This window comes from Pipra filicauda, unplaced genomic scaffold, assembly GCF_003945595.2.
Source record: "Pipra filicauda isolate LSUMZ 115617 unplaced genomic scaffold, ASM394559v2 scaffold2_size9829703_pilon, whole genome shotgun sequence".
Taxonomy (NCBI): Eukaryota; Metazoa; Chordata; class Aves; order Passeriformes; family Pipridae; genus Pipra; species Pipra filicauda.
Window position 1 is genome coordinate 2,430,410 of NW_024104421.1, and position 14,394 is coordinate 2,444,803.

Below are 14,394 nucleotides of genomic sequence, written 5' to 3' on the forward strand. Positions count from 1 at the left end.
GATACAGAAGAAACAGATTGCTTTGTTGTACATCATTCCACAGTGGTGGGGCATATTACAACATTATCTTCCAGTAGGTTTTATTCACTAAAAAAAACTATTCTTTGAGAAGTTATGAAGATGTTTCTGATATCAATAACATAAAGATGCTTGGCTGTGACAAAAGGAGATTCTTTGGTCTGTTTCTTTCATGAAGGTGGCAAGATCTTCATAAATCCATTTCTTGTGTACTTTTGAAAAGCAAAACAGTAACTAGTTAAGTGTCTGACTGTGGTTACTCACTGCAAGTTCCCTGCAAGAGTGTTACAAGGAGGCACGGATTAATTTTAATCTTGGGACAACCACATGAGATAATTTGATTGCAAAAAAATGTCTGCATCACCTGGAACATCCTTCTCCTTGATTCCAAGTAACGGGCTGTTACTGAGTTTTGTTGCCTTAGAGATGCAGAGAAAAATGGAATATCCCATCCAGGTGTACCTAGTGCAGTTGGCAACCCCGCTATGTCTTCATCCAGACTTCTCTTCAGTGTTTGTACACAGATTTTTACATGCAAAATGTGAGACAAAAGCAGCATTTTAGGTGGATTTCGGAATTCCTGCTGGAGCTGTGTTGCAGCACTGTTTCATGAGTTGAACTGTACTGCTGAATGAAGCAAACGAGGCAGGATACATGATATTGCCAGTGGCAAATCAATGAGGATATTGATCTTTATTCGTCTTTGTATAAGCATGCATAATATTCCAGTTGGATCTAGTAAACAAGCCCTAAGCCAGATCAGCACATTAAGAAACTATACAAATATAGGGAACAAAGGAAGCATTGAATCAGGGTTCAGGTAAAAGAATTAAATTGTGATGGGAGAGGCAAGATTAACAGTGAGTGCAAGAACTAGAGCTGGAAAAGGAGTTAGGGAAGTGGATAATGCTGTGCTTGCTCTGCAGAGTTGGCAGTGGAAAATTTAAGAGCGGACTTGACACTAAGTGATCAGCAGAGGACTTAAAATGTTACTGCACATCTGAGTCACAACCCTGCTTTTAGCACGAAGTTTTCGCACCGAGAGGAATTAACGTTAATCAGAGAGACACGTGCTGGATGAATGATTCCTGGAGGTGCACCCAAGTGTCAAGGTGAGAGAAAGATTGGAAGAAAACAACCAGAAAGTACCGAGAACTGAGGCCTCAATGCCTTTGTTAAGCCAGTGACAGTGGATGGAGAGAGAACTCCTGGAGGGAAGCTCTGAGCTGGCTGTCAAGGGGGTGAGCGCTACTCCCCCGAACAGTGCTGGTGACAGGGCCAGGTGCTGCAGGGAGGCTGTTCAGGTGCCCAGCTCTCTTCCTCCAGTCTTGGAGAAAAGCACGACAATGTTTTCCGCAAGCTTTGTAAAAACTAGCAGTGAAAATCCAACTTTTGGGTGAAGCCTGCCAGGAAAGGCCAGCTACAGGCCTTGGGGTGCTCGGTGTCCAGGGAGGCCACAGATCCCATCCTGCAGCCAGAGGCAGGCTGGCAGGGGGAGGGTACCTTGCTTGTTGCATGCCCTGCTGATGTGAGCAAGCAGAATATGCATCTCTTGGAGAACAGAAGAGTGTTGGCTAATACCTTACACAGACCAATAGCATACACAGTACAGCAGGGCTGGGGCCACCTCCAGAGGCCCACAGGAGTGTGAAGTAGTTGGGGAGGTTAAGAGAAAATTACCCATTTATTTACTTCCAAAGAAAGAGCAGTGAAGGAGGAACAGAAAAATTTGGAAATAAAAGTGAACGACCCCAGGGGAAAACTCGAAGCAAAAAAGTTTCTTTGGGAAAGTGAACTCTGAGCTGCTATTCTGGGGAGCAAAGGCTTGAGACTGCAGTAAAGCAACTTGGCAAAAGGTGTGTAGCCCTGAGCAAGAGCCCAGACAGACTGCAGTGTGATTTGGCTGGGTTTGCTGTTTGATACAGGCAGCTCAGAGAGGCAGGTGGAGGCCCTCATCCTGCCTCTCAAACATGTTTTCAGGGAACAGGCCATGACAAGAAGGCCCTTCCAGGGCTGGGAAGTTCCTGCTGCTCTCAGCCAAAGTAGAGCTGGCTGGGAAACCCCAAATCTGTCTTCCTAGGCATCTCGTTCAGAGCATCCCATACCACTTCTTTGGCTTTGCTTTAGAGAAAGCAAGACAAACATCTGTATGGGAGCATTCTCAGGTTAAGAATCATACTGACAATGTGCCAAAAAATGCCATTTCCCAGCCCTTGTTACATGATGGAAATCAAGGGCTATGGAAATCAAGGCTACCATGTTATTTTAGGTAGTTCAAGGCTGATCTGTTGGGAGAGACTGCAAAGGGAAACTATCAAGGGTGGTCCCTTCCAGTATTTCTGAAGGCCCTTTCCCTTCCTGTGTCCAAGAGGGTTTGTAGAAGTCAGCTCCTTTTTCCAGACAGCCCCTGGCCCACATATCCACTGCCTGAACGCCAAGTGATTGCCCATCCCCAACCCAGCACCAACTGCAAACCTTGGGGCTGTTCAGCTCTCTGTGGCTGCCAAATGGGTGGGCAAACGGGTACCAAATACAGAGGCAGCATCTTGACATCCAGCTGGAAGTGGACAGGAGAAGGGAACAGCTGTCTTGGCTTGCCCCAGCTGGTGAACTGAACACAAATAAGGGAGAGAGGCACACATTGAAGTACTCGTGCTATTTGGAGGGATCTTTTGCAAAACTCTCCTTTCATCCACATGTGCACAGTTTCTACCTGGCTCCCTTGGGATCATTTGCCTGCAGTGCCACTGTAGCACCTTTCTCCCAGCAAAGGCCACTTTTACCCAGGTGGTCACAGCAACCCTCAGTGGGGACCCAGCACAGACAAAACCTTCTTGGAACACCTTTGGAGAAATGCTGGTGCTTCCCCTCAGAGGGCTCCAGAAGGAGAGGTGAGCCTCACTATCAGCAGCGAAATGCTAGAAGTTAGTCCCAAAGCAACTCTTGAGCAACTCAGAAAATTATTAATCTCTCTAAAAAATTATTATTTTTCCCACATGCATGTGGTGTAAAGCAGTTTAAGCACAGCCAGTTGTTCCACCCTCCCGCTCTCAGCTCCGAACACTTTGAAGGAAGATGGTAACATGACCATCCAGGGCTGGGACAGCAGGAACTGGGAGGCTCCTTTCACCTGCTGCCTGGTTGACTTGCCAAGTGTCCCTGCTGCCGTGGTGGGCTCTGTGGGATAGCACTGCAGAGTCACTGGACTTTAGGAACACATGAGTTGCTAACATCAAGGACATCCACATCCCACCTGTGGCAATAAACCACATGAAGGAAGTGCTTCCGTACTGTGGGAGAACCGTTCTTGGCCAAGAGCATGAGCAGTTCATCACTCACGTTCTAAAATCCTGCCATTTGAAATTTTGATCCCAGCATAACAGTGACTACTGCTGCAATGAAGGTTAAGGGTGCTAACCTACTAAAAACCCTTAAAAATGTTATTATTCCAGCTATGCCAGTGCCATTCTGCAGCAGGGAGTTCCTCAGCCTCATACACGTTGTGTTGGCAGGCACGAGCTGTTCGCTTTCATCCAACCTGAAGCATTTGCCTCTCAGTTCCACCAGGTGACCTCTTGTGAAGTCATCTGGAGTTGTAAAGTAAATTGGAGCAACCATCTGGCTTTTTTTCTGTTCCCCATTCAGTATATTGCTGCCATATCTCCCTGCATCTGAATGGTGTTATTGCTCTGTACGAACCGTCCCTTTTGCATCTTGTGTTTCCCTTTTCCAAGGAGCACCAGCTCTGCACAACGGCAGCTGGAACATCTCTGGCTGTGTGTGCCAGTGGGATAGCTGGGCTGGAGGTGGCTCTTGCCTCACTGCCATGGTGGATTGGCAGCAGGCTGGTGTGTCCATCCTCTGGGCCAGAGCATCGGGCCAGAGCCCCTCACGCTCCCTGCAGGGACAGGCTGGGCACTCCAGGCAACACCATCACCCCGAGCTATCGGGGGATGGCAGGAGGGGCACAGCTGTGCCAGGGCTTTGCTGCTGCTTTGCTTTCATCTAAAGTGGGCTGGGAAGAGGCATGTGAGGTCACTCACCTCTCTGTAGCCACCCCCAGCAGCTATAACTCTAGGTCAGCATGTGCTTTTCCAACCTGGCAGCTGGCAGGAGACCAACCTGATCCGTCCTCTGGGCTGGAGGTGGCTGTGCTGCACACACTGTGTGCTGTGGACACAGCATTTCTCTGAAATACAGGTGGAAAAAATAAAGCCCATGACTTTTCTGCAAAAAGAGCTGGGCTAGAGCCTGCTTAACTTATGAATTACCTGCCAGTTCAGGTGGAGACACAGTGGGAAGATGGGGAAAGTACGTTTCCCGCCTCTATGCGACCCCAAATGGGAATTCCCCATCTGCAGCACCCATGAGGGAGGTTTGCATGTGCTTTGGAGGTCCCCATAAGCTACCTGACCCCTCATTATGTAACACTGAGGGAAAAGAGGAGAGAGACAAACCCTTGGAGCATTCCAAAGCTCGGCTGCTTTGTCTCCCTATAGCAGTGTCCACACTGCTCAGTGGGTTGTTGGCATTTGGGCATCACCCTTTGGTTTGATTTTAACCTTTTGGCTGGTGACTGAGGCCAGCAGGCTCCAAACTCCTTTGGTTGTGCACCCATACTGGTAAAAGTAAATACATACATTAGGGGCATACACCCTCAATATATATGTTTAATTGTAAATTATGTGCAGGTATCACTGTACTGACTCTATGTTATAAAGCATAGAAAAAAATTATGATTATATAAGTATGAAATAAATATTCCTTTAGTTATCGATAGTACAAACTGTATTTTCTTCCTGCGCCTCAATGTTTTCTCCTGCATGTACCCCACTTTGGAGACATGTGATGTACCCAAAAGGCTTTCCTTACTGGTCAGTGTAGTAGTAACCTTGGTACTAGAGATGTTGTATCACACTCTGTCCCCAGTGCACCCATGGGGAGGTCTCAGGGCTTCCCTAGAGGCTGGAAACCCCCACAGGACAATGAAGGGATAAGAGGGCTGCAGAAATTTGCAGGGGGCAAAGGTGGGCATCTCCAGAGGGTCTCGTGGTCATCACGTGGAGCTGTAACACCCCTCAACACCTCTCAGCCGTGTGGGGTGGGAGGTGCAGGGGTACTGCAAGGAACCCCGTGGGTGACAGGTCCCTTTGCCTCCCACCCCAAGAAGCAGCAAATCCCAGAGCAGGGAAGCAGGGTGGAAAACCTGCGAGGCACTCCAGGCTCACTCCCTCTGCCGCTGGATGTGGTGAGTGGGAGCAAAGGGTGCCTTTCCCTGCTGGCGCATCCCAGGCTGCAGGGAGTGCCAAAGACGAGAGAGGGGGTTTGGAAAGCAAACAAAGGAAAGGAAGGAAAATATCTTGGACAGAAGATGGAGAGCATACATTACAAGTCCTTTGGGAGGCGCAGGGGGGTGTGTGCGCACACGTGAGCGGAGGATGCAGCGAGCGGCAACTTTGATCTCCCAGAACATCTGGTACGTGGGCATCCACTCTATATCTGCCTATGGGGCAGGCCCAGAGACATGCAGGACGGGGAGAGGGGGATGAAAACCCAAAGCAAGATGCTCCCTGTTTCCCATGCTCTGTGGGCCCTCTCCTTCAAAGCAGTCAGGCAGCCCCAGCCCTGGAGAAAAGGCAGCACTGGTGGAGCCAAGCGGCGTCCAACCCTGCATCTTCACTGTTCCCACGCCCACCAGTGCCAGGGGCCTCGGCCCCCAAACCACTCTGAGCCACATGGGAGCTGTGGCCACTCTGTGGACAGTGCCTGGGCTGGAGGGAGACCAGCTAAAGCAGAGCTGGGGGAAAAGAGAGCAACCTTTGGGGCTTTAATTTCAGTGAGGCCTGAAAATGGGTGCTCTGAGCCCAGACAGCGTGACATGCCTTCTGGAGCAGGCACGGGACGCTGGGCAGGGTGACAAGGAGGGCTGTGTTTAGTGTTCTGGCAGTGACAGATGCTAAATGCCAGCAGGCCTGGGGTCAACACCCAGGGTACAAAGTCCCTGCACAACTGGTCAGTGCGTGGTAGGACGTCAAAGATGTTGAGCCCCCAGCCTGCTGACTCAAGTGTGTACAGACAAAGACAGGGAGAAGTTTGGGTTTGGTGGCAGCCAAATACAGATGGGAAAATTAGAGGGGAAGAAGAGAATTGCAGGGAAGTGATGTGGGCATTCAGGCACACAGGCTACCAAGTGTAACAGTGATTGACAGGGGGGCAGAGGATGGTGCCTACAAAGGGGTCTGGTTTGTCTTCTAGAGAGTTTCTGGGGGATTCATGTGCCTCCTAGTCCAAGGGGCCACCTCCTGCAGCATGATTTTCAGCTTGAGGTGTAAAAGGTCTTTCCCTTCTCTCCCTCTCCCTGAGCTCAACAGGTCCTCATCAAACACGGAAACAAGGAGCACATTTCAGTATCATGGTATGCTGTGCCTGGAAATAAGCACAGAGGTGCTTCCTAGGAAAAAGAAATACCCTGTTTCTCATGCAAGTGGTTGGGCTGAAAAGGAAGGTCTGGATGTGGCAAGGCCATGCTTGGTGTTACATGAGGGGACAAGCGAAACTTTAAAATCCTCCCTTCAGACCCCAAAACCTAGGGGTTTGATCAAGGGGGATTCCTGACAGGGCAACTTCCCAAGGGAATCTGTATTTAACAGCAGGGAAGTGTGGTAGGATGCATTTCCCTAGGGAAGTGAAGATCAGAGGGAGGAGAGACAGGGGCAGGCAGCCAAGGGAGGCAGAGTAGACTGGTATGCACCGGCTGCATTTCCTCAGGGGAGATTCGTCTCAGATGCAGGTATGTCTTCAAAGGGGACATGGGGCTGCAGGGGAGCACATGCTCCTGGGCTGAATTGCCCCCCCTGGGAACTCCAGTAGAGAGGCAGGTGCCAGCCATTTCCCAGGGGATAGCTGTAGTTTGCCACTGATTTTCCTAACAAAACTTAGCGCTGCGGGATCTTCCAAAACCTCATGCAGCCTGGAAAAGCCAGGGACCATTAGCGGCTGAGGCTTTGCAGGCAGTAAATCTGCTGGCATCTCCTGTTTTGTCCAAGCTCCTGCTAGAGCAACGGTCCTAATGCAGCTTGCCAGTCTGCAGGGCTGGCTCTAGGCACAAGCCCTGCAAGACGTCCTTCCCCACTTTACCGATGCAGCAAATTGCAATCCAGCATCCCTCTTGGGAAAAAAAAATTAAAGCAAACTCTCTCAAATCTCTCTGGCAGGAGCGTATCGTGTGGCACACACGGTGAAGTTTCCCTCACTGAATCCCGTATCAGGAAGTCTGAGCTCCCAGCTGAGCCATCTGGCAACCCTCCTACCTCTTGACCAAACCCGAGGGGCAGAGCAGTGTCCTTGTGCCCTCTGCCCCTTGTAAAGGCACTCCCTCCTTTGCCAGCCAAAGGCAGCCCTCTCCATCCTCGGCGTGGGTCAGGCAGAGGTTTGATGGATTGCAATCTTCCTCCATCACGGTCAAAACAAAGGTCACGGCCCGAGGAAATTGCAAACAACTTTTGCCCACCGGCCCCGGAAGAACGGGTGCACTCGTGACAAGGGGGTGAACTTTTTATGATCTCTCCACCCCGGCAGCCTCTTTGGGAAAGGAATTTTAAAAAGTGGCCAGGGAACATGTGGCCTCCGGGAGCCGACAGAAGGAGGAGGGGGCAGCCCTGAAACGCTGCTCCGGGCCCGTGGCAAGCCCCTGCCCCTGCCCCTTGCCACCTCCTCCCCTTCCTTCAGAAAAGCCGCTCTTGTCTCTTTGCTGCTGGGCAAATACGGGGCCCTTGGGGGTTCCCATCTGGGGACCAGCCTTTAGGGCTCTTGTTAGGGTCCAGAACAGGTTTACATTTTTCTGTTAGTGCCTGGGAGACCCTGACATTCATTATGTGTGTGTATAAATATGCAGGCACCAACGCTGCACCTCAGACTGAGCTTATGGCTGGGAGCAAGGGGTTCGGGTCTGTTCCCAGCTGCCCCACCAGGCAAATGGCTTTGCTTTGCCTTCCTGTGCCCATGATTTCTCCACCAAACAAAAACTGCAGCAGCTTTGAGGGCTGGAGGAGATACAGCAGTGTCCCACCCCTCCAAAGACCCCCGGCTGCTTGGAGAAGTTGCATTTTACATCCCAATGTGGGACAAAAATCAGAATTTCAAATTTATGAGTGCATATATTTTTCCTAATATTTATAAGCAAACATTAGAAATTGTTTCAGCCCAAATCCGAGTCTTCCTGAGCTACCCCAAATGCCTTAGTCCTGCCTTTCTGTGCAAGGTAGTGTCTCCCATGCTAAAGTTGTGATTAATAGGAAAATTCAAGATGGGAACTTTACCTGCAAGATTCTTTATTTTTTGGGGGAAATATATAAAGCCAACCCTCCCCTTCAAAAAAAAAAAACAAACAACAAACCATTGACGGGTGCAAAGGCACTCTGAGTCTTCCCCCACCACTAGGTAACCCCCAAAGATGCATCATACATCAAATTTAGCAAAGCCTGCCTGGAGTCTGAGTTCTCCCCAGGGGCTACCCCATAACAGGGTGAGGGATATGAAGGGCTGCCATTTATTTCCACATCCAAACTGGGCACTAAACAAGTCCCTGTTGAAACTGGTTCATCCAATCCATCCCTAAATCAAGCCTACATGAAGTACTGAGTTGCTTTGAAATGGCTGCACAAAAAATCTGGGTTTGGGAAGCATCCCAGCTCTCTGGGAGAAGGAGGCTAGAGGGAAAGTCAAGAGTTTAAAGCCTCAGTCTAAGAGCTCAGGAAAGCTCACTCTGAGCAAGGGGGTAGGGGTAGCTTTGCCAACCCATGGAGGCAAGGAAAGAGAAGAATCAAGAATTGTGGACAGCAGAAAGTAGAAAGAAAGGTAAAAAAAATAGGGGGATTCGTGGCTTAGTCTGATGCCGCCTGTTACCCTCATGGCCTGTTACCCTCATGATAGCATCTCCTCAAAGTTAGGATGTGGCATTTCCTATAGCACAGATAAGCTTTGTCTTTGCCTGGACTGCAAGGCAGCTCTAAAAGCTGCCCCTTCCCCAGGACTGGTTCCAATTAGTGCTGACTCCACTCAGTGCTGGCTTAGCCCCAGGATTAAAAATCTTCCCGTGCCAATCCCCTCTGACCCAAACACTTCCTGGGACTGATAGGGCGACCAAATTCCTCCCCTTCCTAAATTGGACAGCTTGCTCTCGTCACCCCGAACTCTGGCTCTTGCAGAGGGGAGAGGGGGAAGGGGGTTATGTGACAGAGAGCAGCCCTTCATCCTCCCCAGGAACAGGGAGCCAAGTTCCTCGGACAGCCTTTGCAGGGCCTGGAGCTGCAGCCATGCTGGGGAAGTGCCCAGCTGGGATGTTTGCCCTGGGTAGCAGGGGCAGGCAGCTATGACACCCAGCTGGTGGTTTTGGGGTACTCAAGATGTCATCACATCTCAGGCTCCTCCCAGTGCCCAGGATGGGAATGTGCTCACACTTGTTCTTGCTCCTGGGAGCTTCTTGCATAAAATATGCAAGTATGTGGAAGGATAAGTCACTCTCAGACCCAGCCATGTAGGTGAGGCCCCGGGGCAGGGATGCCCTGAGGATTTAGTCTGGGCAACTAGAAAACAACAAACCATTGATGGGTGCAAAGGCACTCTGGTTCTTCCCCCATCACTAGGTATCCCCCAAAAATCCATCATCCATCAACTTCAGCAAAGCCTGCCTGGGGTCTGAGCTCTCCACAGCTCACTTATCTTTGGAAAATGCTGACAGCCTCAGAGGATGAACTCTGCTGCTTGGGGCACACAAAGGGGAGCTGTGAGGACAGGATGAGGCCCCTGGTTTGGTCAGCAAGTGTGGGGTCCCGTGTCAGGGACAAACATTTCGTGAGCATCACTTTGCAGAGGCAGCTTTGGTACTGAGAGCATGGGAGAGAGCTTGCTGGGCTTGGGAGCAGCCCCAGCCCCAGGGAGGCTCTGGCAGGAGGGGCACATGGAGCCCATGAAGTGAGCAGGCTGCAGCTGCAAAGCTGTTTCGGCAGGAGGAGATGTGTCTGTTACCAGCCCTGGAGGAGACAGAGGGAGCTGTAGAGGAAAGGGAAGGGGCCTGCAGTGTGCACCCGGGAGCCTTCGTACCCCCAGCCTCCTGCTGCTCATCCCCCCGTGCCCTCTTTTGCTGGCACCAGCTTTTAAGGATCATTGCTTTGATTTTGTCCTGATGCAAAGCTGCTGAATCAGCAGAATCGAGCAAGTTATTTATTCAGGGACCAGCTGAGCAAGGGCCAAGTGCAAGCTGCCTCCATGCACCTACAGCTGGCACCTTCCAGCACGAAAACAAGTACAGCCAGTTCCCTGTGAGAGAGAGCCAAGTTGCCTTTAAACGCCTCTCTGCTGGGGGGGCTGCGGCCCCTGCCCCATCTCACATGAGAGATTTAATAAACAGCAAATGGCAAGTGACCTTTTGGGTCCAATATGGATTTGGACCACCGTGCATGAGCTTGAAAGGCTTCTCATTCCTCCAACAGCCCCCGAGGGGGGGTGCTCATACCCTGTGCTTCTCAGCATTAAAGCAGCACAAAGGGGAACCACACAGGCTACACCAGTTCCTCTTTTGCAGCAGCATCGCTCCACGGGCTTTACTCAAGGGCAGGCACTGCTTTTAAAGCACAGAGGCTTCACACAAGTGTGGGGGACCGGACTACCTGCACCCCAAAGCCACGTGGTGTTTTGGGGAGAGAGGAAGGCTTTCCAGCACACCTGGGCTGCAGGAAAACCCACAGCCCACCAGGGACTTCGGAGGGAAAGCAGTGACACCATCGCATTTCCACAACTGGGTTGTTCATAGGCAGACAGCTGTGTTTCAGAACGGGAAATGATCCCAATTAGCTTTCCAGGTGCTCTCTTGTAAATGCATTTCAGGTGGTACAAACGTGTCTGACTGCAGTTCAGGGCTTTGTCTCTGAAAAAAGCCCTCTGTGTTACCATCCCACCCCCATCCGCTTCCCCTCACAAAGGAAGAGGGAGACCATCCAGGAGACAAGAAAACACACATACAGCAAGGGTGATTGCTATTTTAAGAATGTACTTTATACAAAATAACCAATTTATATGGAAATAAAATCTACAGACCTCCAAGGATCAAGATTTTAAAAAAGTTCTTTAAAAAAATTACCCAACACACAGTATTAAACTAACTATTGAGGTAACTGTCGCTCTTGGGGAACAAAGGTAATCAGCAGACCAAGACAAAATATACACAATATAAAAATAAATAGCATTCCCCTTTCCAGTATTGACCAGGAAAGTTCACACAACTTTGCAGCAGCAGGAGAGAGAAGAGGATCCCTGACACTGTGCTCTACGGGATGGGGAGGGAGGCAGGGGTGAGAACCAGGGCTCCTGGGCAGCAGGTGATGGGAGAGGTGCAGCACCTGAGCTCCTGCTGGGGAAAGAAGTGCTGGGGCGAGCAGCTCCAGCATGAACTCTTTCTTGCACTGAGAAACTCAGGCTATTAAATCCAGCCTTCCATAAACAGCACGGGCAGCTGCCCAGCCCAGTTTCTACTTGAGTCAAAGACAAGCAAGACCAGTCCTTGAGTGTTACATCCCACCCCCAGCAAGGCGTGCCAGTGCAGAACCCCACGCAGGTCAGATTCCCCCACAGAGGGACACAGGCAGAGGTCATTTTCACAGCTTGGTGTGGGAGGTCTCTGCTGCAGCATCAGCTCACCCTCCCGTCACCCTGGGACAGTTGCAAGCAGTTGACAAGGGCCAGGCTTTTGCCCCATGGCCTCTTAGACCCCTCCCTGCCCAACAACAAAAAACACAGCAACATAAGAACAGCCTCACCCAAAAAAAAGAAAGGCCCCCGTTTTCTCCTTGTGCCCCCGACAGACAGATTACATTCTTTACAAACTTACAATAATACAAAAAAACCCAAAAAACCAACGTTACCCAACTTCAGAAAAATGAATGGACATAGTGGCATCGGCTCTCCTGCCTCCCCCATCAATGCCAAGTGAAGCAGCAGTGGGTCACTCTCCTCCCCCAGAGGCATTAAATCAGTGGTCCACCCACCCCTTGCTCCATGGCAGCAACAGGCAGCCCCTCTTACATGTGCTCTGCTTTGTGGATGAGGCTCAACTTTACCAACTTGCTCCCTCCTCTTTCTGCCTTCCCAAACACAGAAGCAGCAACCAGCTCTCTCGGGGCCACCTAAATCAACCCGCCAGTCTCTGGGAAAGCAGGAATGTGGCACAGATAAAATGCAGGACCACAGAAAGCACCTTGCTTCCCATTGAAACTGTGAAGCCCAGCAGCGTGTTCCATAGCCATCCACTCCATGAAACAGCGTGGGAACATCAAAGTTGCACTGCTGCACATTATTATTGCTTGGAAAAAGATCAGGCAGCAATGTTCATTGATCAATCATGGAAGAGAGACAAGAGTTTTCACAGTTGTACAGAGTATATATGTTTAATCTAAACATAGGAAGTAGGAAGTAGGCATGCCAGGACCATGTGCTGGAACCCTGCAGAGGGACCAGGAGCAAATCCTTGTGCTGGCAGAGGGACAGACGTCGCTGTGCCAGGGTGGCAAACCCCAGGGGCACACGAGAGAACACTCGTGAGCCACTGAGGACACCTTAATTTCATGAGGAGAGTAAATGTGTTCTCCCCACCTGCTGTCTGTATGCCTGTGCAGAGGAGACAGCTGGCAAGTTCAACCTTCTGCCCTTGTGCTCGCGTGGGCAGTGAGCTTTCATCTCTGCACTTGACAGCAACCGACTGCAGCGAAGCGAGCAGAGGGAAAGGAACTTGAAAGCTAGGAAGCAAGGAGAGGGAAAGTGTTGGCATGTGACACAAAAGGGGATCAGAGGACTTTTCAGACTAGAAGTTGAGGCCTGAGCTCCTGTAGCTGCCTGGCTGGCTTCAGAAAGGGAGATCTCTGCCATGCTCCAAAATGTTTGAGGGCACCAGGTGTCTGTGTGCCTCTTCATCATTTGATGCCCAAAGGAGACCTTTATGGCTGTCTGGTCCAACTTTGTTCACAACAAGGGAATTTTACCCACACAGAGCCAGTTCCACTTTTATTTAGAAGATATTCCACTTACTGCCCTTCTGCTAAGTGAGCCAAGTATTTCCAAATAAAAGGGGCAAAGGACAGAGGGGCTTGCCAGAGTTAGTGAAAATCTCAGTTAAGCCTCAGCCCTAATTAATCCTTTGTCCCCTCTTCCACTGGTGGACATAGCCCTTGCTCTCTCCTGGATGCACAGTCTACTTTGATATCCACGCTTCAAAAAGAGGAAGACCTTTGCCAAAAGAAATCTAGGCCACTGCTGCAAATGAAGGAAAAGAGCCCTCAGTCAATGCCAGAGCAGCAGTGTTAAATCTACAAAACACTCCGTGGTCTCTCAAATCCTGCATGCGAGCCGAGGCAGGACAGTCACCAAAAAGAGAACAGCACCACACAACTTGCTACAGCCTCTGCTTCAAAGGTACACTTGGATGTTACCATCTAGTTTCAAATAAAACCTCTGTCCTGAACCTCCTTGCCTAGGGGTGGACTGAGCCTTGCTCTTGTCATCCCCAGGAGCTCCTACGGGGAGACAGCTGGAAGTGGGTCCCTCCCCAGCTCTTTTTCAGAGTGGGAGGTGGGCAGCAGGCAGAGAGTGAAAACTGGAGCGCGCAGTTCATTATGTGCCGGTTAAAAGCGTTTTCCTTCCGCATGGGCGGCAGGGGTCCTGCCAAGCCCCAGTGTGCTCACCCCCATCTGTATGTTAAACAGGTACAGATGGGGAAAGGCTGGAAGGTCAACGTTTGAGATGCTTTCTTGGCTACAATGAGCACACGCTCTTAAAGCTTGTCACATGGCCTGCAGCTGCAACCCCACTTTCCCAGCCTGCTATCTCAATCTCGGCCTTACGGAAAGGATACGGCTCCCACACACCTGCTCTCCGACAGCCAGCACCCGACTCAAGGCAAAACAGGAATTCTGCAAGAGCAAACTTCTCTGCCACCGATGCACCGCAGTAAAAACTTTTTAAGGCGTTGCCCTGATTAAGTGCAGGCCCAGTTGTGTGGTTGCTCTGCAGTGAGGGGAACCAGGAGCAACTACACTGTCACAAATTCCCCTGCTGTTCTTCTCCAAGCCACCCCTTGGGATGATGCTTCTTTGTCACTCAGTTCAGCACCTTCTCTGAAATTCCACAGTTCATACAGCAACACAGTCTTCTTGGAAAAAGAAAGCAGAACAAAGCCATCAAGAACAAAGAAACAGCCCTAGTTGAACACAGAGATGCACAAAAGCCTGACAGAGATCAGTGGAGGAAATAAAGGGAGGTTGTTTTCTAATTATACTTTCATTTTAAATGGAGAAGTGTTGGGGTGAGAAGCTTCAGGAGAGCTGCCTC